This window comes from Ranitomeya imitator, chromosome 1, assembly GCF_032444005.1.
Source record: "Ranitomeya imitator isolate aRanImi1 chromosome 1, aRanImi1.pri, whole genome shotgun sequence".
NCBI classification, from domain to species: domain Eukaryota; kingdom Metazoa; phylum Chordata; class Amphibia; order Anura; family Dendrobatidae; genus Ranitomeya; species Ranitomeya imitator.
In genome coordinates this window covers 966,566,451-966,587,348 of record NC_091282.1, presented here as the reverse complement: position 1 = coordinate 966,587,348, position 20,898 = coordinate 966,566,451, and positions in this window count along the sequence as shown.

Sequence of the window (20,898 nt, the reverse complement as noted above, 5' to 3'; positions counted from 1 at the left end):
AGTTTCAGAAAGTTGATGGCCTTTGTGGTCCCCTAGTACCCAGTTGCCCAGTTGCCATTACTTCTCTAAAAAGCTGTGCCCGCACTACACCAGCATGTCACCGATAACAACACCTGTTCCCTGAAAAAATCTATGCCTATCAGGGTGTATTTCACCACTGACACCTAGATGAGCAACCATAGGCCGGGGCGTTACATCTCACTGACTGGGCACTGGGTGACTGGTGGCTGTGGGGCAGGCAGTCAAGGGGCTGCTCCACAAGTCTTGGAATCCCCAAGGCTTGCGGGACAAACCTCTGTATCTACCAGTTCCTCCACTTCTTCTGCCTTCTCCACCTCCTCAAGCATCTCCACCTGTGCCTTCATACTCTCCCTTGATCAGACATGACTTCCAATAGTACAGATAGAATCTCTCCCAACTCCGTACTACGCAGCCATGGCACACCACAATTAAACAGTGTTTAAATTAATATGTCTTAGAGATCGCAGTCACAAAGCTCAAGAGTTGTCGACAGGTATCCAAGCCAAGTTAGAGCAATAACTGTCTCCACTAAATCTGGAGCCAGGGAAGGCCATGTGCAATAACAGTGCAAGCCTGGTAGCGGCCCTATGCCGTGGCAACCTCATACAAGTGCCTTGCATGGCACACATCCTCAATCTGGTGATACAGCAATTTGTCCACCACCATCCCTACCTGGATGCATTGCTGCAGAAAGAACCCCACAGGTCATTGACTTGCATCACTACAGAGGTCTTTCGGCCTACCGGTTAATCATTTGATTTGCGATGTTAACATAACATAGTAACATAGTAAGGCCGAAAAAAGACATTTGTCCATCCAGTTCAGCCTATATTCCATCATAATAAATCCCCAGATCTACGTCCTTCTACAGAACCTAATAATTGTATGATACAATATTGTTCTGCTCCAGGAAGACATCCAGGCCTCTCTTGAACCCCTCGACTGAGTTCGCCATCACCACCTCCTCAGGCAAGCAATTCCAGATTCTCACTGCCCTAACAGTAAAGAATCCTCTTCTATGTTGGTGGAAAAACCTTCTCTCCTCCAGACGCAAAGAATGCCCCCTTGTGCCCGTCACCTTCCTTGGTATAAACAGATCCTTAGCGAGATATTTGTATTGTCCCATTATATACTTATACATGATTATTAGATCGCCCCTCAGTCGTCTTTTTTCTAGACGAAATAATCCTAATTTCGCTAATCTATCTGGGTATTGTAGTTCTCCCATACCCTTTATTAGTTTTGTTGCCCTCCTTTGTACTCTCTCTAGTTCCATTATATCCTTCCTGAGCACCGGTGCCCAAAACTGGACACAGTACTCCATGTGCGGTCTAACTAGGGATTTGTACAGAGGCAGTATAATGCTCTCATCATGTGTATCCAGACCTCTTTTAATGCACCCCATGATCCTGTTTGCCTTGGCAGCTGCTGCCTGGCACTGGCTGCTCCAGGTAAGTTTATCATTAACTAGGATCCCCAAGTCCTTCTCCCTGTCAGATTTACCCAGTGGTAAGTGTTCCAACACAGTGCAATTGCACTCTGCACATGTTGCAGCGACTGTAACATCAGCAATTAATTCTGTTGCAGTATGTCCTTTTGCATAGCCTGGGCCAACCCAGTCTGGACATGGTGCAAATCATGCTTCCAGAGTGGGCACAGATGAAGGACCCCTCCACCCTTCTACACAGTTTTACAATGGCTACAAAGATGGTTAGCACTGACGATGCCATCATTGGTATCACTATTCCGGTCATCTACATGCTGGAGCACAGTTTGAACAATCTGTTTGCGTGAGGAGGTGGTGGTCCCAAAGGAAGAGTTGGAAGCAGAGGAGGATGCAGAATGGATTTCAATATCTCAAATTTCCTTACTTTCGTTTCACAGACGGGTGCCATAGGAGGGTGAATTGCAATGATCAAAGGGGGGCTCATGATACCAGAAAAAACTGTTAGTGAACATGCAGGAACTGAGGAGCAAATGAAGGAGGATGAGGTGATGGAGATGAAGAGGATAATGATCCGCTCTCTGTTGACTGTGGTTGGCGGGAGGGGATGGAGGAAGCAACCTTAAGTGTTATCCCGCCACCAACCCTCCATGGACTTGGACCTCATGGAAGCACCTGACACGTGAGTGCCTTCTTGCTGCACTATCTTCAACATGATGCCCATATTATTAGGGTTTGAAATAGTGTTGTCTACTGGGTTGCCACTCTGTTAGACCCATGGTACAAAAGTCAATTTAGCCAGATACTCCCCCCGGGAAAGGGATATGCGCATGCTGGATTATCAAAACACGCTTGTAGACAATCTTAAGAGTGGTTTTCCCCAACACAGCAGTGAGGCACACAGTGTGAATCCAAGTTCTAGACGTCCAAATCCAGGAACATCAGGGCGTCATCGCTAAAACATTTGCAGCAGCAATGTAAGTGGCAGAAGCGCATCTGGCTGTACCCTGAAAGTGTAGACCTCCTAACTTTCATCAAAATGAACAGGTCATGGATCTCCAATGACTTTTGCACCCCAGTCGCAGACATAGAAGACTAGGCGATGCTGCTGTTTATAGTGTCATGCATCGATCTTGCATTATTGCAGTCTGTGCCACCTTTGAGGTGTCTTCTGTGCCTGCTGTTGCTACTGCTCCTGATGTTACAAACAATTTGCTGGAATGCAGAGATGCCAAATTGTGTCTCTATCTGGTGGGTAAACTCTAGTAGAAGGTGTGTCATAAGCCTATTGTAATATATCTGCTCTGTGGAAATTGATGCCACTTTCGTGGGGTGTGACAATTACTTTTTGAAATGTGGAAACTCCAAGTTGGTTGTATGTAGGGCTCCCAGACAAGAAGGCCTGCACTCACTTTCTGTCAACTACTTGTGTTACTTTCCTTACATTTTTGTGACAATAGTACTGTATGAAACTGATGTTTGTACCATTTGAGTGTGACTGGAAAAAAAGTGTTGCATGAGGTATCAGGGCTCCCAGATAAGAAGGCTTGCACTGCTCCCTTAGCCACCGTGTCTTAATTGAAACTTCAATTCAAAGCTCTAAATGCTGGCCTAGACCCTGATACCTCATGCATGGCCTATTGCTGAGTACTGAAGTGCCATTAAAAAATGTTCTACTGTGGGGCAATTGATCAGTCAACTACCTGTGTTACTATGCTTACATTTTCTACTACCAATAGTAGTCTATGAAACTGATGTTTGTGCCATCAGAGTGAGGCTAGAATAAAAAAAACAAAAACATTTCAGCTGTTGCATGAGGTATCAGGTCTCCCAGTTAAAAAGGCTTACGCTGCTCCCTTAACCACTAGGTCCTCATTGAAACTTAAATTTCAAGCTGTAAATGCTGGCCCAGACCCTGATACCTTATGCATGACCCATGACTAGTGTTGAGCCACCCCCCTAGTGTTCGAGTTCGGTTTGGTTTCGTCGAATAGGGGCGTGTTCGACGAATGTTCATCGAACGTTCGACGAACACCGTCGAACCCCATTAAAACCAATGGCAGGCAAACACAAACACATACAAACACATAGAAAACACCTTAAAAGGTGTCCAAAAGCTGACAAACTGCTCAGAAGAGACAACAAACACATGGAAAAGTCACAAGACAACACATGGAAAAGTCACATGCGAAACGAAAAGAGGTGGAGGAGTAAAAGGAGGATGAGACACAGATATAGGCATGTCATGCCCTTCTAAAATCAAGAAAGGCTGGAGTAAAAATCTAAAATCAGCCTACCAACACCCAGACGTCGTGACAAAAAATTAAAAAAAGAAATAACTTTAGGTAGAATGGCGGGTCCATTCAGAACACTTTCCTTAGAAGACGTAGTGGTATCCCCATTGGGAGTCATGCCAAAAAAGGAACCCAATACATTCAGACTAATCCACCATTTGTCATATCCAAGGGGCAGGTCAGTAAACAACAACATTGACGCGGAACCAAGTACAGTACTATATACTGTACCTCCTTTGACGAGGCAATCAGGCGGGTCAAGAACTTGGGAAGGGGCACCCTAATGGCCAAAACAGACATTGAGGGGGCGTTCCAGTTACTATCTGTGCCTCCGAAGAGTGTCCGATTATTGGGCTGCTCTTGTGAAGGAGCATACTACATAGATTGCTGTTTGCCCATGGGGTGCTCCATTTCCTGCTCACTATTTGAGGCGTTTAGTTGCTTCCTCAAATGGGTCATCATGGACGTTTCTAATGGGGCACATATTATCCATTACCTCGACCACTTCTTATGCCTGGACCCAAAAGATTTGCCACAGTGTGAATACACGCGATAGTCCACCTGTGAGAAGGAGAAAGCTGGAGGGAGACAGACACCCCAGAGCCGAGGGGTTAGATTGAGAAAGCAAGAAGGCGGTGTAGCTTGCTTCATGGGTGGGGTAATCTGCTGAGTAGCAGACACTGCTACTAGGCCCAAAGTATTGCGTGGGCTAGATGCAGTTAAAAATTAGTAATTAGATAAACAGGCGGTGTAGATTGCTTCATGGGTGGGGTACTCTGCTGAGTAGCAGAAACTGCTACTAGGCCCAAAAGGATTTCCTGGGCTAGATGAAGTTAAAAATTAGTAATTAGATCTACAGACGGTGTAGCTTGCTTCATGGGTGGGGTACGCTGTTGAGTAGCAGACACTGCTACTAGGCCCAAAGTATTCATGGGTGGGGTACTCTGCTGAGTAGCAGACACTGCTACTAGGCCCAAAGTATTGCCTGAGCTAGATGCAGTTAAAAATTAATAATTAGATCTACAGACGGTGTAGCTTACTTCATTGGTGGGTACTCTGCTGAGTAGCAGACACTGCTACTAGGCCCAAAGTATTGCCTGGGCTAGATGCAGTTAAAAATTAGTGATTAGATAAACAAGTGGTGCAGCTTGCTTCATGAGTTTGCTACTCTGCTGACTTGCAGACACTGAAGCTTTGAAGCAGACCTCTGAATCCCAGGCCATAGTATGAGTAAACAGCTCTGCAGACTCAACCATCTGTGTTACCCCAAGCCATAGTGTATGTAGTTTCTAAAGGTTAAAAGGGGGTTGAAGCAACCCCACCCACCTGGAATTGACGATGCCAACGTCATTTAAAACACAGCAAGGGGACTCCATAAAGTGTCTCCATTTTTTCCAAAAATTGGGCCTCAGACACCACTTAAGTGGCATCAATTTCCCCAGAGTTTCTTAAAATGGTTGGTGAGGTGATTTTCAAAAATCATCAAGCTTTTAGTCTCGCCAGTATGACACAAGGGTACAAAAGTCCTTGCGGATCCAGGATTTGTTCATCTTAATGAACATTAGTCTGTCTACATTCTCACTGGACAGCCGCGTGCGCTTATCTGTCAGCACACCACCAGCAGCGCTGAACAAACGTTCAGAGAGAACGTTGGCTGAGAGGCACGACAAGATCTATAAGGCGTGAGTGGCGAGCTCAGGCCATTTTTCCAGACTAGAAGCCCAAAATGGGCAAGGGTCCAGTTCCACAGTCATGGAATCATTGTTAACTTGGAGATACTCCTGTACCATCCTCTCTAGGCGTTGGCTATGCGTCAGACTTCTTTTCTCCTGTGGTCTTGCAAAGGATGGTCTAAAAAATTGTGTTACCACCAGAAACGATGTTACTGTTATGGTTTAAGTGATGACTTGACAGTCCAAGGGTTGGCAAGTTAGAACTCAGTGATTCACTACGTGCACCACTGTTGTTTTGTGGAAAAGCAGATGTAAGATTCTGTAACAGTCTCTGCTGATACTCCTGCATCCGTGAATCCCTTTATATGGCAGGAATTATTTCACCATATTTACTTTTGTACCGGGGATCTAAGAGTGTGGCAACCCAGTAGTCGGCATTACTTCGGATTCTGACAATCCGAGGGTCATGTTGCAGGTAGTGCAGCAAAAGGCACTTATGTGTCTTGCGCATCCAGGAGGACCAAGTCCTTGTTGTCTTGGTGAGGTGAGAATCTTGCTTCCTTCCTCTGCCCTCTCCCCCCAACCTCGCACAACAGAAATTTGATCAAGGTCTCCCTCATCTGATGAGTCTTCCATGCCCAGCGCCAGTTCGTCCTCCACTTCTTCCTCGCTTCCTGCATCTTCCTCAATAGTTTGGCTGCTACCATGTGCCCTCGGTAATCCCTCTCCCCCACCCTCCAGAATGCCAGCTGCCTTGGTGCTGCCGACCATCTGGACCTTGGAGATATTATCCCTTCCGCATACGACTCCTCCTGTTCCTCCTCCTCCTCCTCCTCTTGTCCCACCACCTGACTCCGAATACTGTTTAAGGTGTGCTCCAGCATGTAAATGACCGGAATAGTCATGCTGATAATGGCATCGTCAGCACTAAACATCTTTGTCGCTATTTCAAAACTGTGCAGAAGGGTGCATAGGTCCCTGATCTGAGACCACTCCTGCATCGTGATTTGCCCCATCTCTGGATCTCGTTGGTCCAGGCTATACGTCATAACTTATTGCACCAGGTGCTGCCACAGTCGCTAAAACATGTGCAGACTTGAATTTCACTGTGTGGGCACATCGCATTTCAGCTGGTGAACTGGCAGGCCCAACGACTTATGTAGAGATGTAAGTCGTTGAGCTGCGGGATGCGAATAGCGGAAATGAGCACACAGCGACTGTGCCCTCTGCAGAAACCCATCTAGTCCGGAATAGTGGGATAAAAATAGCTGGAAAGCCAGGTTCAAAACGTGAGCCATACAAGGCACGTGTGTGACATCGTCCCGGCGAAGGGCCGCACCCAGGATTTCAGCATTGTCATACATGGCCTTCCCTGGCTGCAGGTTCAGTGGAGACAACCATTGATGGAACTCGGTCTCCAGAGCTGTCCACAACTCCTCAGCTGTGTGACTCACATTTCCCAGACATTTCAAGGTAAACACCACCTGATGCCATTGAGCCCTGGTGACAGCATAGTAAGGAGGTTTGCAGGATTCTTCTGCGCAGTTAGAACACGGGTGGCATTTCCAGACAGGATTTGGGTGTAGGTGGAGGACTGAGAGGAGGTTGAGGAGGCAGAAGTAGTGGAGGAACTTATAGATACAGAGGATCGACGTGCAACTCGTGGGGATGGCAATACTTGGACAGCAGCCCCTTCTCCTGCTGTCATCATAGTTACCCAGTGCCCAGTCACCAATCTGTAACGCCCCTGTCCATGTCTACTCATCCAAATGTCTGTGGTGAAAAGCACCCTGTCACACACAGAGTTTCTCAAGGAAGCAGTGATGTTGTGTGCGACATGCTGGAGTAGCGCAGGCACAGCTTTCTTTGAGAAGTAGTGGCGACTGGGCATCTGGTACTGGGGCACTGCGACGGACATAAGGTCTCGAAAATCCTCTGTGTCCACCAGGCGGAAAGGCAGCATTTCTGTAGCCAACATCTTGCAGATGGTGAAATTCAACCTCTTAGCATGCCTAAGACACCAAGGAGAGCAGACGTGTCTGTCTGCTCTCTGCTGGTTGAGGACAATAAGGCGCCGTGCTAGTGGCAGCCCATTGCAGCAGCAATAGTTTTGTTTTGTTTTATTTTGTTTTATTTTACTTTATTTTATTTTGGAATTATTTATGTTATGTGTGAACCTTTTTCTTTCTGAACCTCAGTTTTTTTGGTACTCCTAAGGAATTTTCTTTTCCCCAGTACCTTCTCCTTCTGAACTTGGATCCGTTGGAATGCTTCCCTTGAATTTATGCTGAACCCTTGGATTTATGCTGAACCCTTGGATTTCCCCTTGGCTGGATGCTCCTGAACCTGGGATCCTCTGATTTGTTTCCCCTGGATGCATACTGCTACCCACAGCTTTCTGGATGTATGCTTCTGATCCTTGGCTCCCCTGAAAGGTTTCCCTTGGATGTTTGCTGTTACCCGCAGCTATCTGGATTTACAGTGCATTTGTGATCACCTTGCAACCTAGGACTGGTATTATATGCACCTACTGCCAGGCGGCCACTACCTGTCTGGGAATTGGTACAGCTATGTCTGGAGGAGTGCACTGTATGTCTCCCTACACGGACAGGCTTAGTGCGACTAACATGGGCAAGGTTTTGATTGATGTCCCTAAGTCTGTTCATAAACGCGTTGCTTACTCAAGGGTCCGACTTCTGGAGCTGCGTAGGCTAATGCCTTCTCCTGCAGTGGGTAGACCACGTGCCCCGTGTGAAGTAAGGCGACCCTACAGAGGCTGCAGAGCGGGCAAAAAACTTAAGGCAAGGGGAAGACGGTTTAAACCTGTAGTTCCGTCAATCATCATGGGGAATGTTCAATCACTGGGTAATAAGTCGGATGAACTGCTGGCATTAATACGGACCCAGAGGGAATACAAGGAATGCAGTTTGATGTGTTTTACTGAAACATGGTTATGTGGTAAAATCCCGGACTCAAGTGTCTCAGTACCAGGATTTCACATGGTCCGGGCGGATAGAGACACTATGAAGAGCGGCAAAAAAAAGGGCGGTGGAGTTATACTCTACATAAACAATAGATGGTGCAATCAGGGGCATGTGACTGTAAGGGAGTGCCATTGTTGTCCTAACATTGAGTTGCTAGTTGTTGGCCTCAGACCTTACTATATTCCTAGAGAATTTACGCTTGTTACTGCAATAGTGTTGTACATACCACCAACTGCAGACCATGAGGCTGCGAGTCATTGCTCGGCTCCAGCTGAAACACCCCAACTCGCTTACTGTAATCTCTGGGGATTTTAACCGGGCTAAAATTTCTACTGCCTTACCTAAATTCTATCAATTTGTTAAATGTACAACACGTGACAAAATTACTTTGGACTTACTCTATGCGAATGTCAAGAATGCTTATTCATCGTCTACCCTTCCGCCCTTGGGGAAGTCTGATCACAATCTTATACTATTGTCACCAGTCTACCAACCTGTTGTTAGTAAACAGCCTGCTACCATTAAACAGTTAGAATGTGGAGTCCAACAAATGAACAGGCTTTGCAGGATTGCTTTCATCTTACATACTGGGATGTGTTGCTTGGGACAATGGACAAGTATACAAATGTTAATGAAGTGGTTGGTAGAGTGACTGACTACATTGACTTCTGCACTGATATGTTGGTGCCGGCTAAAAAGATTAGGTGTTTTGCAAACAACAAGCCATGGATAACAAAGGAATTGAAGCATTTGCTCAACAGGAAAAAAAGGCATTTAAATTAGGTGACAAAGAGGAAATTAAAATGATACAGCATGAATTGAAGCATAAAATAGAGGAGGCCCAGGAAGCCTTCAGAATTAAACTTGAAAAGAAACTGTTCCACAATAATACCAGGGAGGTTTGGTCAGGAATGAAATTACTGACTGGGCTTAAGGTGAGGCCTGAACATGATGGTGGAAATCTGGACAAGGCTAATGAGATGAATGAGTAATTCAACAGGTTTAGCAGTACATGTGTACTGCCAACTGATAGTGGATGGGAATTGGGTGCAAATTCTGCAACATCAATATTGAAGGATGAGCAGACTAATTTTAGAGTATCCCATAATGATGTGAGGAGGCAGTTTAAGTCACTTAACATTGGTAAAGCAGCAGGACCAGATGGACTCAGCTCACGTGTCCTTAAAGTTTGTGCAGACCAGCTGTGTACTGTTTTTACACGCCTATTTAATGGAAGTATACAAACACAGAGGGTACCTGTGTTATGGAAAACTTCCTGTCTGGTGCCGGTACCCAAGACTTCTTCTCCTGCAACCCTAAATAACTATCGTCCTGTAGCCTTAACATCTCACGCTATGAAGGCCTTGGAAAGATTAGTGCTTGCTCACTTAAGACCAAGGGTCAATGCTTTTATTGATCCCCTTCAGTTTACCTACCGACATAGATTGGAGGTGGATGATGCTATTCTTCCTCTGTTACATAGGGTACATTCATTTCTGGAGACTGACGGTACCATGGTGCGAGCGATGTTCTTCGATTTCTCGAGTGCATTTAACTCCCTACAGCCACTTTCACTACACTGATGACTGATGACTGATATGAAGGTTGAGGAGGGGATGAGAAATTGGATAACTGACTACCTATCAGATCGGCCACAGTTTGTACAGATGGGAGCAGTGGTGTCAAGCAGATTATTGAGCAGTGTAGGTGCCCCCCAGGGAACGGTGCTTTTGCCCTTTCTATTCACACTGTATACTTCAGACTTTCAGTATAAATCTGAACTTTGCCACCTTCAAAAATTTTCGGATGACTCTGTGGTTGTGGGATGCATTAGGGGAGATCAGGGGGATGAGGAATACAGAAGGGTGGTGTCGAATTTCGTGGATTGGTGCAATGGTAACTATCTACAACTAAATGTTAAGAAAACTAAGGAGTTGGTGGCCAACTATAGCAGGATAAAGATGGAATGCTTACCGATCACTATTGCTGGTCAGGAGGTAGAGCAGGTGGAGAGTTACAAATATTTGGGGGTCCATTTGGATAGCAAACTGGACTGGAGATGCCACTCAGAGTTTGTCTACAAGAAGGGGATGGGCAGATTGTATTTCCTAAGGAAACTGAGGTCTTTTAATGTGTGCAGCAAAATGTTAGAAATGTTCTACCAGTCTGTGGTGGCAAGTGCCATCTTTTTTGCAATCACGTGCTGGGGTAGTAGTGTGCGGGCCTCTGATGCTAATAAGCTGAATTAGATTATTAAGAAGGCAAGTTCTGCTGTGGGCTGTAATCTGGACTCTTTTGGGGAGGTAGTGGAGAGAAGAACTCTGAAAAAGTGTATGGCAGTTATGAACAATAATGCACATCCACTATATGAGCTATTCATGAGACAGAAGAGCACCTTCAGTAACCGGCTAATACTTCTGAGGTGTAAGAAGGAAAAATATAGGAAATCATTTGTACCAACTGCCATGGGAATGTACAACAATAACATTAGGGTTAAACCACCAAGGTGAATGTCTACTTATTTCTCTACATTTCAGTTCACTCGTTGTGTATGTCCTATTCTAATGTATAATGTATAATGTTCTTCTGTCAACTCCACTGTCATGTCAACCATGTAATTCTTTATGATTTTTATGATTTAAGTTGTGCTGCTGTGATACCATAATTTCCCACGGGATCAATAAAGTGTATCGTATCGTATCGTATCATGGCTAGGAGGAAATGGTCTTTTACTTGTCCACATCTGAGGGACTGAGGGCTGGCTGCCGTGCTTAGACGGAGTTGAGTAGGGTGTCCCCGGCAAACTGTTGGTCTGTGAGGAGGGTGCAGGCGGAGATGTTATGTTGCCTTGGTCAAAATATGGTGTCGATGCCAGAGAGCGCTCAACACCAGCAGGTGTTTCCATTTGCAAATATATTGATGACCTGCCAATCACACTGGCTGTTGCGGGTAAAGAGGTGGAAGGTCTGCATCAAAAACCATGTGCGACTGCTGTCCCCACAGTCACAGAGGATGAAGAGGCCGCAGATGCACTTGATGGAGCAGATGGTGGTTGGCCCGGCCCACTAGGCCGCATTGTAGTACATTGAGCTTCCCACTGCAACTTATGCCTCATATCCATGTGACGGTTCATGCATGAAGTACTCAAACTATTTATTTTTTGTCCTCTACTGAGATTTTGGTGACAAATCTTACAGACAACATGAGTTGGGTCATCCTTTGCAATGTCAAAAAATGCCCAGGCTATGCAAGGCTTAGAGCCCATACGACCTGAAGAGCCACCACGACTTGTGCTCAGTGGCACAGTTATGGTTGAGGATGCAGTTGTTGACATGCTTCCAGTACTCTGTCTCAGTCTAGGAAGGCGCAACCTAACCTCATCGTCACTAGCATCCTCCTCCACCTCCTCTTCTGACCTCATGGACTGGCGGACTGTGGGTTGACAGTAAGTGGGGTCTCCAACCTCGTCATCATCACCCTGTGTGTTCTCACACCCATCGTCCTCAGAGCCAACCTCTTCCTGCCCTGATCGAAAAGTCAAGTTTTCATTCCAATCAGGTATCTCAGTCTCATCATCATCTTCTTCATTGTCTCTACCAACAGGAGTTACAGTTTGGGAACGAGGGTCTACATTATGCTCAGAACCTTCTTCATCTGGGCCTGGATCTGACTACTCACAAAGATTCTGGGCATCAGTGCAGATCATTTCCTCGTCTGGATTCACAGAAGCTCTGGAGCAGACCTCTGATTCCCAGGCTATAGTATGAGTAAACAGCTCTGCAGACTCAACCATCTGTGTTACCCCATACTCAGTCTGGCAACTGGAGACTTGGGAGCTGTGAGGAAGCAAGTGCGATTGGGGTGACACCTCTGAGGAAAGGAGTATTTGTAATTTTGAAATTGAGGTGGAGGAGAGCCCACTTGAAGGACCACTAATATCCGCTCTTTTTGTGCCTCATCTGGAATTTGTAGCGATGCTCGTAGCGATGGTCATAAGAAAGGGATCATATCAGATTGTCCACGAAAAGAAGTAGTCATCTTACTTTGGCTGGAAGATGGTCTTTCTTCTGCAGATATTACTGTTGCTTTACCACCTACCCCACGAACACAACCTTTTTTCCCTTTCCAACACACCTATTCCCCTTTCCACCAGCAGCAGGCCTTTTGCTACTTATTTTGGTGCTTAACTAATTGGCAACTCTGTAGTTGTTGTCACAAAACATGATGGATGGAAACCGAGCAGAGCTGAATGGCTAGCTTCACAGGCGGGCTTCTCCGCTGACATGCAGACACATGCTAAGTCCAAAACGATTTACTGGGTTAGATGCAGTACAAATTTAGATACACAGGCGGGTGTAGCTAGCTTCACAGGCGGGCTACACTGCTGACATGCAGACACTGCTGCTAAACCCAAAAGGATTTACTGGGTTAGATGGAGTAAAAAATTATTAGATACACAGGCAGTGTAGCTAGCTTCACAGGCGGGCTACTCAGATGACTACCAGACAATGCTACTAGCCCAAAAAGATTGGCTGAGCTAGATTACACCAAATGCTGTGACAAACACTTGCACAGCACTGGCACAGACCTGCCTGGCAAAAAGTGCTATGAACTGCTGTAACCTACCCTGAAAAGGGCTGCTATTACAACTAGTCCCGACTCCCTAAACCTATCTCTCTCTATCTAACTGCAAATTCGCTTGCAATTCAAACTCTTATACTGTATAGCTCCCACATCAGCAACAGTGCCGTCTAACACTAAGCTGAGCAGTGAGGAAATGGTGGCGACGGGGAAAATGGCTGGTTCTTATAGGGCAAGGACATGTGACATATACAGCCAATGACACATGCCCTTGCTTGTGTGCACACTTTGCTGTGTGTGTGCACTGCTGATAGGCTGAGAGACTGCACCGCCCCACTTTAAATGCGGGAAAGAAAAAAAATGCATTATTTCAGCACAGATCTATCCCCCGCCTCCTTCCCCCTCGCACACTATACACTGAAACAGTCTATTAAAATTGATAAACAGTTTTAATGTAAAAATCAAGTTAGGCTTTTTGTGACCAAACAGTTATTGAACAGAAACTCGAAGAGCCGAATTTCAAGCAAATTGTTTGAGTTCGTCGAGCGGCTCGAACACCGCCCAAAACAGCTTGAATTTGAAATTGGCGAACAGTTCGACTCGAAAACCGCTCATCTCTACCCATGACTGACTGCTTCAGTGCCATGATAAAATGATCTACTGTGGGCTAATTGATCAGTCAACAACCTTTGTGTCATGATCCATGTTTGGATCTGTGGCATATCTGGCCTCTCAGATTAAAACTTTTTTCCTTTCAGGCTATCGGGGGTTAATGCAGTTTTTCCCCGGTGGCTTCTGGTGTAATTACATTGCTGCCTAGTCTGCTGATGTGGGTGGTGATCACTCCCACCTTCCTTCAAAAGGTCACCTGATGCATCAGCTGACTGTTGGTTATACAGGTCCTTCTGGAGATGAACCTAGCTGGAGAAGGAGCTTGCTGAGTGCTGTGGTTCTTCAGCTGAGTACTGATATCTGGTGCCTTAATCTACTTTGAGGTGCATTGCAGCAGAGAAAGTTAAGTGTGGCGTTTGTTGGTGCTTTGTCCCTTTGTGGTCTGTAACTTTCCCCTGTGTTAGAGAGGCCCGGCGCCTGCGCACTGCAGTACTTTGCTCTGCCCTTAAGAGGGCAGACAAAGTATGCCTGCGCAGGAGCCGAGGCAAGAAGACAAGAAGAGGACGTGATCGTATGAAGATGGGAGGCGCTGGACCCGGACCGCGACTCCCATCGGACCGGACTGCAGCGGGACCGCCCCTGGGTGAGTATAATATAACCTGTTTTTCCTATCTTTCAGGATACATCGGGGGCTTATCTACAAAATTACAGAATGCTGTAGATAAGCCCCTGAAGCCAGTGGCCTTAGTTTATAGGCCATTTTGGGGTGACAGATAACCTTTAAAATCCGAAATGTTGGCCTACTGAAATGTATGTTCAGTAAATGCACTCAATAATTGGTCGAGGCTCCTTTTGCATCAATTCCTGCATCAATGCGGCATGGCATGGAGGCGATCAGTATGTGGCATTGTTGAGGAGTTTTGGAAGACCAGGTTGCTTTCATAGTAGCCTTCAGCTCGTCTGCATTGTTGGGTCTGGTGTCTCTCATCTTCCTCTTGACAATACCCCATAGATTCTCTATGGGGTTAAGGTCAGATGAGTTTGCTGGCCAATCAAGCACAGTGATACGGATGTTTTTAAACCAGCTATTGGTAATTTTGGCAGTGTGGACAAGTGCCAAGTTCTGCTGGAGAATGAAATTTCCATCTCCAAAAAGCTTGTCGGCAGAGGGAATCATGAATTTCTCTAAAATTTTCTGGTAGACGACTGCGCTGACTTTGGTCTTGATAAAACTCAGTGGACCTACACCAGCAGATAACATGGCTCCCCAAACCATCACTGATTGTGGAAACTTCACACTAAACCTTGGAAATCAAGGTCCCAGAGTCTGGAGGAAGAGAGGAGAGACAGACAATTCAAACTGCTTGAGGTCTAGTGTGAAGTTTCCACAATCAGTGATGGTTTGGGGAGCCATGTCATCTGTTGGTGTAGGTCCACTGTGTTTTATGAAGACCAAAGTTTTGATAAGAGTCAGCCTGTCAGCATTTTCAATTGACAGTCAGATGTTCCTATTAGTTATAATACCCCTGGTGGCACTAAAAACCATTTCTGACAAAACGATAGGGAAAGGGCAGGCCAGGACATGTCTAGCTTGGATACCCAATAGTTGTAAGGCACAGAGAAATTACGGAGTATGTTGGTACAGTCAGTAAGGTACTTCTTCCAAAACTTTTCTTTCCTTGTCAGACTACCCTCACCATAAGGGTCTGGGCACTGGGAGGGTCTGAGGAAACTGTCTCAGATCTTTGATAGTATTCCCCTGCCTCTGTTGCATTTGGTGTATGACTCTCTCGTCTCTACTGCTTGGTTGTCCAAGAACCTGTGACCTCTGCTGCCAGCATTGTCAGATGGGAATTTTTAAAATAATTCTTCAATTAAGGCCTTCTGGTACTACAACATGTTATTATATGGCTCCACCTCGGCAAGGAGAGATGTAAAGTTCTCCTTGCAGTATGGATCTAGATGGGTGACCAACCAGTGATTAGTGTCAGCCAAAATGCATACAATGCAATGGTCACAGGCAAGGCAGCAGAACATAAACTCAACCATGTGTGCCATACTGCCAACAGCCAAGAATTCTCTGTTTCCACCAAAAGGATGACTGTCCATCTTCTCCTCCTCATCCTCATTCTGATCCTCCCTCTCCTCCTCGTCTTCAGGCCATCCACGCTGAACAGACGGGATGAAGGTAGTGTGGGTAGTACAATCTGTAGCGCAAGCAACCAGCTTCTTTTCCTTCTCATTATCACCCAATCTGCGTTGAGAAGATGAGATGAGGCTGGGCTGTGTAGCATCACCCTGTATAGTTTCCTGCTTCATCTCAACTTGCTCCACCTGCAAAGCCTTCTCTTTAATTGTGAGCAGCGAGCATTTCAGCAAACAGAGAAGTGGGATGATTATGCTGATAATGGCGTTATTGACACACACCATCTTGGTCGAGTTCTCAAAGTTTGGAGAACATCACCGATGTCAGCCATTCATGTCCACTCATCAACTCTTATGTGCGGAGGCTGACTGGAATACCAACTGGCAAGTTTTAGCAGGTATTCAACTACTGCCCTCTGCTGCTCACAAAGACTTGCCAACACATCTACTGTTGAGTTCCATGCATGGTGACCGCACACCAGTTGGTGAGCTGGAAGCTGTAAACACTGCTGCAGCACTGCCAGTGTGGCAGCAGTTGTAGCCGACTTGTGGAAATGGGCACACATGCGGTGTACTTTCACAAGCAGCTCAGGCAGATCTGGGTAGATTTTGAGAAAACTCTGAACCACTAAGTTGAGGATGTGGGCCAGGCATGGTGCCTGGACGAGGTTGCCAAGCTTCAGAGCCATCACCCGGTTATGGCCATTATCATACATGACCATTCCTGCTTGCAGGTTCAGGAGCAAGAGCCACAGATCAGTTTGGTCTGTAAGACATTTCAACAACTCTGCAGCGGTGTGTCATTTGTCACTTAAGAAGATTAGCTTCAGCAGAGCCTGTAGTCGTTTGGCTAAGGCAGTGCTTCCAGCTTGCCACTGATGTTGTTGTTTCGGAGATGGAGGGTGAGGAGAAGGTTCATCAACTGCTATAGAAGGAGGGAAAAATGCTGATTGAACCAGGGCCCTCAATCCTCAGTGTCGGTAGCACGTGTTCCATCACAGGGTCCAACTGAGTCCCGGCTTCCACAATGTTCACCCAATGTGACGTCATGGAAATGTAGCGTCCCTGGCCACAAGAACTTGTCCATTTGTCCGTGTTTAAGTGGACCTCCCCAGTAACAGCATTAGTCAGGGCACAGCTGATATTGTGTAAGGCGGGGACATCGGTAGAGATAGTGGCACCCGTGGACCGAGTACTGAGGGATGGCCACCGCCATGAGGTTGCCAAAAGCTTACATCTCCACAAGCCTAAATGGCAACATTTCCGGGCAACCAGTCTGGAAATGTGGCTGTTTAGTATTGTGGCCTGTGGGGGGGTGGATACATATTTACTCTTGAGTTCTAAGGTTCGGGGTATGGACAACTAAACACTGCACTGGTAACAAGGATGTGGATGTAATTGCTCACAGTGGTTGCAAGTGTGCAATGATAGGTGCAGGTAAGGAGGCTTATTTGCCTCATCAAGAACAAGGGATTGGCGTGCATGTAGAACAGGGGAAGAGGCAGTGGTGTCACTCTCAGACACTGTTTCCGGACCCTGGCGTTCAGCCCAACTAGTTGGGTTCTTTGCTGTCTGTTATGGCTGGCAATCAGGCAACACAGCGTGCAGTAATCAGCGCACATACAGAGATCTGGCAATAACCCAAAACAATAGGACGAGCTCTGAGACGTGGAATCTCTGTAGACTGCAGTACCTGATCTATCCTCACACAACTGGAAGCAGCAGTGGATTGCGCCTATCAACTACCTATGCAACTCGGCACTGCCTGAGGAGCTGACTAGCCTGAAGATAGAAATACAAGCCTGACTTACCTCAGAGAAATACCCCAAAGGAATAGGCAGCCCCCACATATAATGACTGTTAGCAAGATGAAAAGACAAACGTAGGAATGAAATAGATTCAGCAAAGTGAGGCCCGATATTCTAGACAGAGCGAGGATAGCAAAGAGAACTATGCAGTCTACAAAAAACCCTAAAACGAAAACCACGCAAAGGGGCAAAAAGACCCACCGTGCCGAACTAACAGCACGGCGGTGCACCCCTTTGCTTCTCAGAGCTTCCAGCAAAAGATAATAACAAGCTGGACAGAAAAAACAGAAAACAAACTAGAAGCACTTATCTAGCAGAGCAGCAGGCCCAAGGAAAGATGCAGTAGCTCAGATCCAACACTGGAACATTGACAAGGAGCAAGGAAGACAGACTCAGGTGGAGCTAAATAGCAAGGCAGCCAACGAGCTCACCAAAACACCTGAGGGAGGAAGCCCAGAGACTGCAATACCACTTGTGACCACAGAAGTGAACTCAGCCACAGAATTCACAACAGTACCTCCCCCTTGAGGAGGGGTCACCGAACCCTCACCAGAACCCCCAGGCCGACCAGGATGAGCCACATGAAAGGCACGAACAAGATCTGGGGCATGGACATCAGAGGCAAAAACCCAGGAATTATCTTCCTGAGCATAACCCTTCCATTTGACCAGATACTGGAGTTTCCGTCTAGAGACACGAGAATCCAAAATCTTCTCCACAATATACTCCAATTCCCCCTCCACCAAAACAGGGGCAGGAGGCTCCACAGATGGAACCATAGGTGCCACGTATCTCCTCAACAACGACCTATGGAATACATTATGTATGGAAAAGGAGTCTGGGAGGGTCAGACGAAAAGACACCGGATTGAGAATCTCAGAAATCCTATACGGACCAATAAAACGAGGTTTAAATTTAGGAGAGGAAACCTTCATAGGTATATGACGAGAAGATAACCAAACCAGATCCCCAACACGAAGTCGGGGTCCCACACGGCGTCTGCGATTAGCGAAAAGCTGAGCCTTCTCCTGGGACAAGGTCAAATTGTCCACTACCTGAGTCCAGATCTGCTGCAACCTGTCCACCACATAATCCACACCAGGACAGTCCGAAGACTCAACCTGTCCTGAAGAGAAACGAGGATGGAACCCAGAATTGCAGAAAAATGGAGAGACCAAGGTAGCCGAGCTGGCCCGATTATTAAGGGCGAACTCAGCCAACGGCAAAAATGACACCCAATCATCCTGGTCAGCGGAAACAAAACATCTCAGATATGTTTCCAAGGTCTGATTGGTTCGTTCGGTCTGGCCATTAGTCTGAGGATGGAAGGCCGAGGAAAAAGATAGGTCAATGCCCATCCTACCACAAAAGGCTCGCCAGAACCTCGAGACAAACTGGGAACCTCTGTCAGAAACAATATTCTCAGGAATGCCATGTAAACGAACCACATGCTGGAAGAACAAAGGCACCAAATCAGAGGAGGAAGGCAATTTAACCAAGGGCACCAGATGGACCATTTTAGAAAAGCGATCACAGACCACCCAAATGACAGACATCTTTTGAGAAACGGGAAGGTCAGAAATGAAATCCATCGAAATATGTGTCCAAGGCCTCTTCGGGACCGGCAAGGGCAAAAGCAACCCACTGGCACGTGAACAGCAGGGCTTAGCCCTAGCACAAATTCCACAGGACTGCACAAAAGCACGCACATCCCGTGACAGAGATGGCCACCAGAAGGATCTAGCAACCAACTCCCTGGTACCAAAGATTCCTGGATGACCGGCCAGCACCGAACAATGAAGTTCAGAGATAACTTTACTAGTCCACCTATCAGGGACGAACAGTTTCTCGGCCGGACAACGATCAGGTTTATTAGCCTGAAATTTCTGCAACACTCTCCGCAAATCAGGGGAGATGGCAGACACAATGACTCCTTCCTTGAGGATACTCGCCGGCTCAGATAACCCCGGAGAGTCGGGCACAAAACTCCTAGACAGAGCATCCGCCTTCACATTTTTAGAGCCCGGAAGGTATGAAATCACAAAATCAAAACGAGCAAAAAATAACGACCAACGGGCCTGTCTAGGATTCAAGCGCTTGGCAGACTCAAGATAAGTAAGGTTCTTATGATCAGTCAAAACCACCACGCGATGCTTAGCACCCTCAAGCCAATGACGCCACTCCTCGAATGCCCACTTCATGGCCAGCAACTCTCGGTTGCCCACATCATAATTACGCTCAGCAGCAGAAAATTTCCTGGAAAAGAAAGCACATGGTTTGAACACTGAGCAACCAGAACCTCTCTGTGACAAAACCGCCCCTGCACCAATCTCAGAAGCATCAACCTCGACCTGGAACGGAAGAGAAACATCAGGTTGACACAACACAGGGGCACAGCAAAAACGACGCTTCAACTCCTGAAAAGCTTCCACGGCAGCAGAAGACCAATTAACCAAATCAGCACCCTTCTTGGTCAAATCGGTCAATGGTCTGGCAATGCTAGAAAAATTACAGATGAAGCGACGATAAAAATTAGCAAAGCCCAGGAATTTCTGCAAACTTTTTAGAGATGTCGGCTGAGTCCAATCCTGGATGGCCTGAACCTTAACCGGATCCATCTCGATAGTAGAAGGGGAAAAGATGAACCCCAAAAATGAAACTTTCTGCACACCGAAGAGACACTTTGATCCCTTCACGAACAAGGAATTAGCACGCAGTACCTGGAAAACCATTCTGACTTGCTTCACATGAGACTCCCAATCATCTGAGAAGATCAAAATGTCATCCAAGTAAACAATCAAGAATTTATCCAGATACTCACGGAAAATGTCATGCATAAAAGACTGAAAAACAGATGGAGCATTGGCAAGTCCGAACGGCATCACCAGATACTCAAAATGACCCTCGGGCGTATTAAATGCCGTTTTCCATTCATCTCCCTGCCTGATTCTCACCAGATTATACGCACCACGAAGATCAATCCTAGTAAACCAACTAGCCCCCTTAATCCGAGCAAACAAGTCAGAAATCAATGGCAAGGGATACTGAAACTTAACAGTGATCTTATTAAGAAGGCGGTAATCAATACACGGTCTTAGCGAACCATCCTTCTTGGCTACAAAAAAGAACCCTGCTCCCAATGGTGACGACGATGGGCGAATATGTCCCTTCTCCAGGGACTCCTTCACATAACTGCGCATAGCGGTGTGTTCAGGTACGGACAAATTAAATAAACGACCCTTAGGGAATTTACTACCAGGAATCAAATCGATAGCACAATCACAATTCCTATGCGGAGGAAGGGCATCAGACTTGGACTCTTCAAATACATCCTGA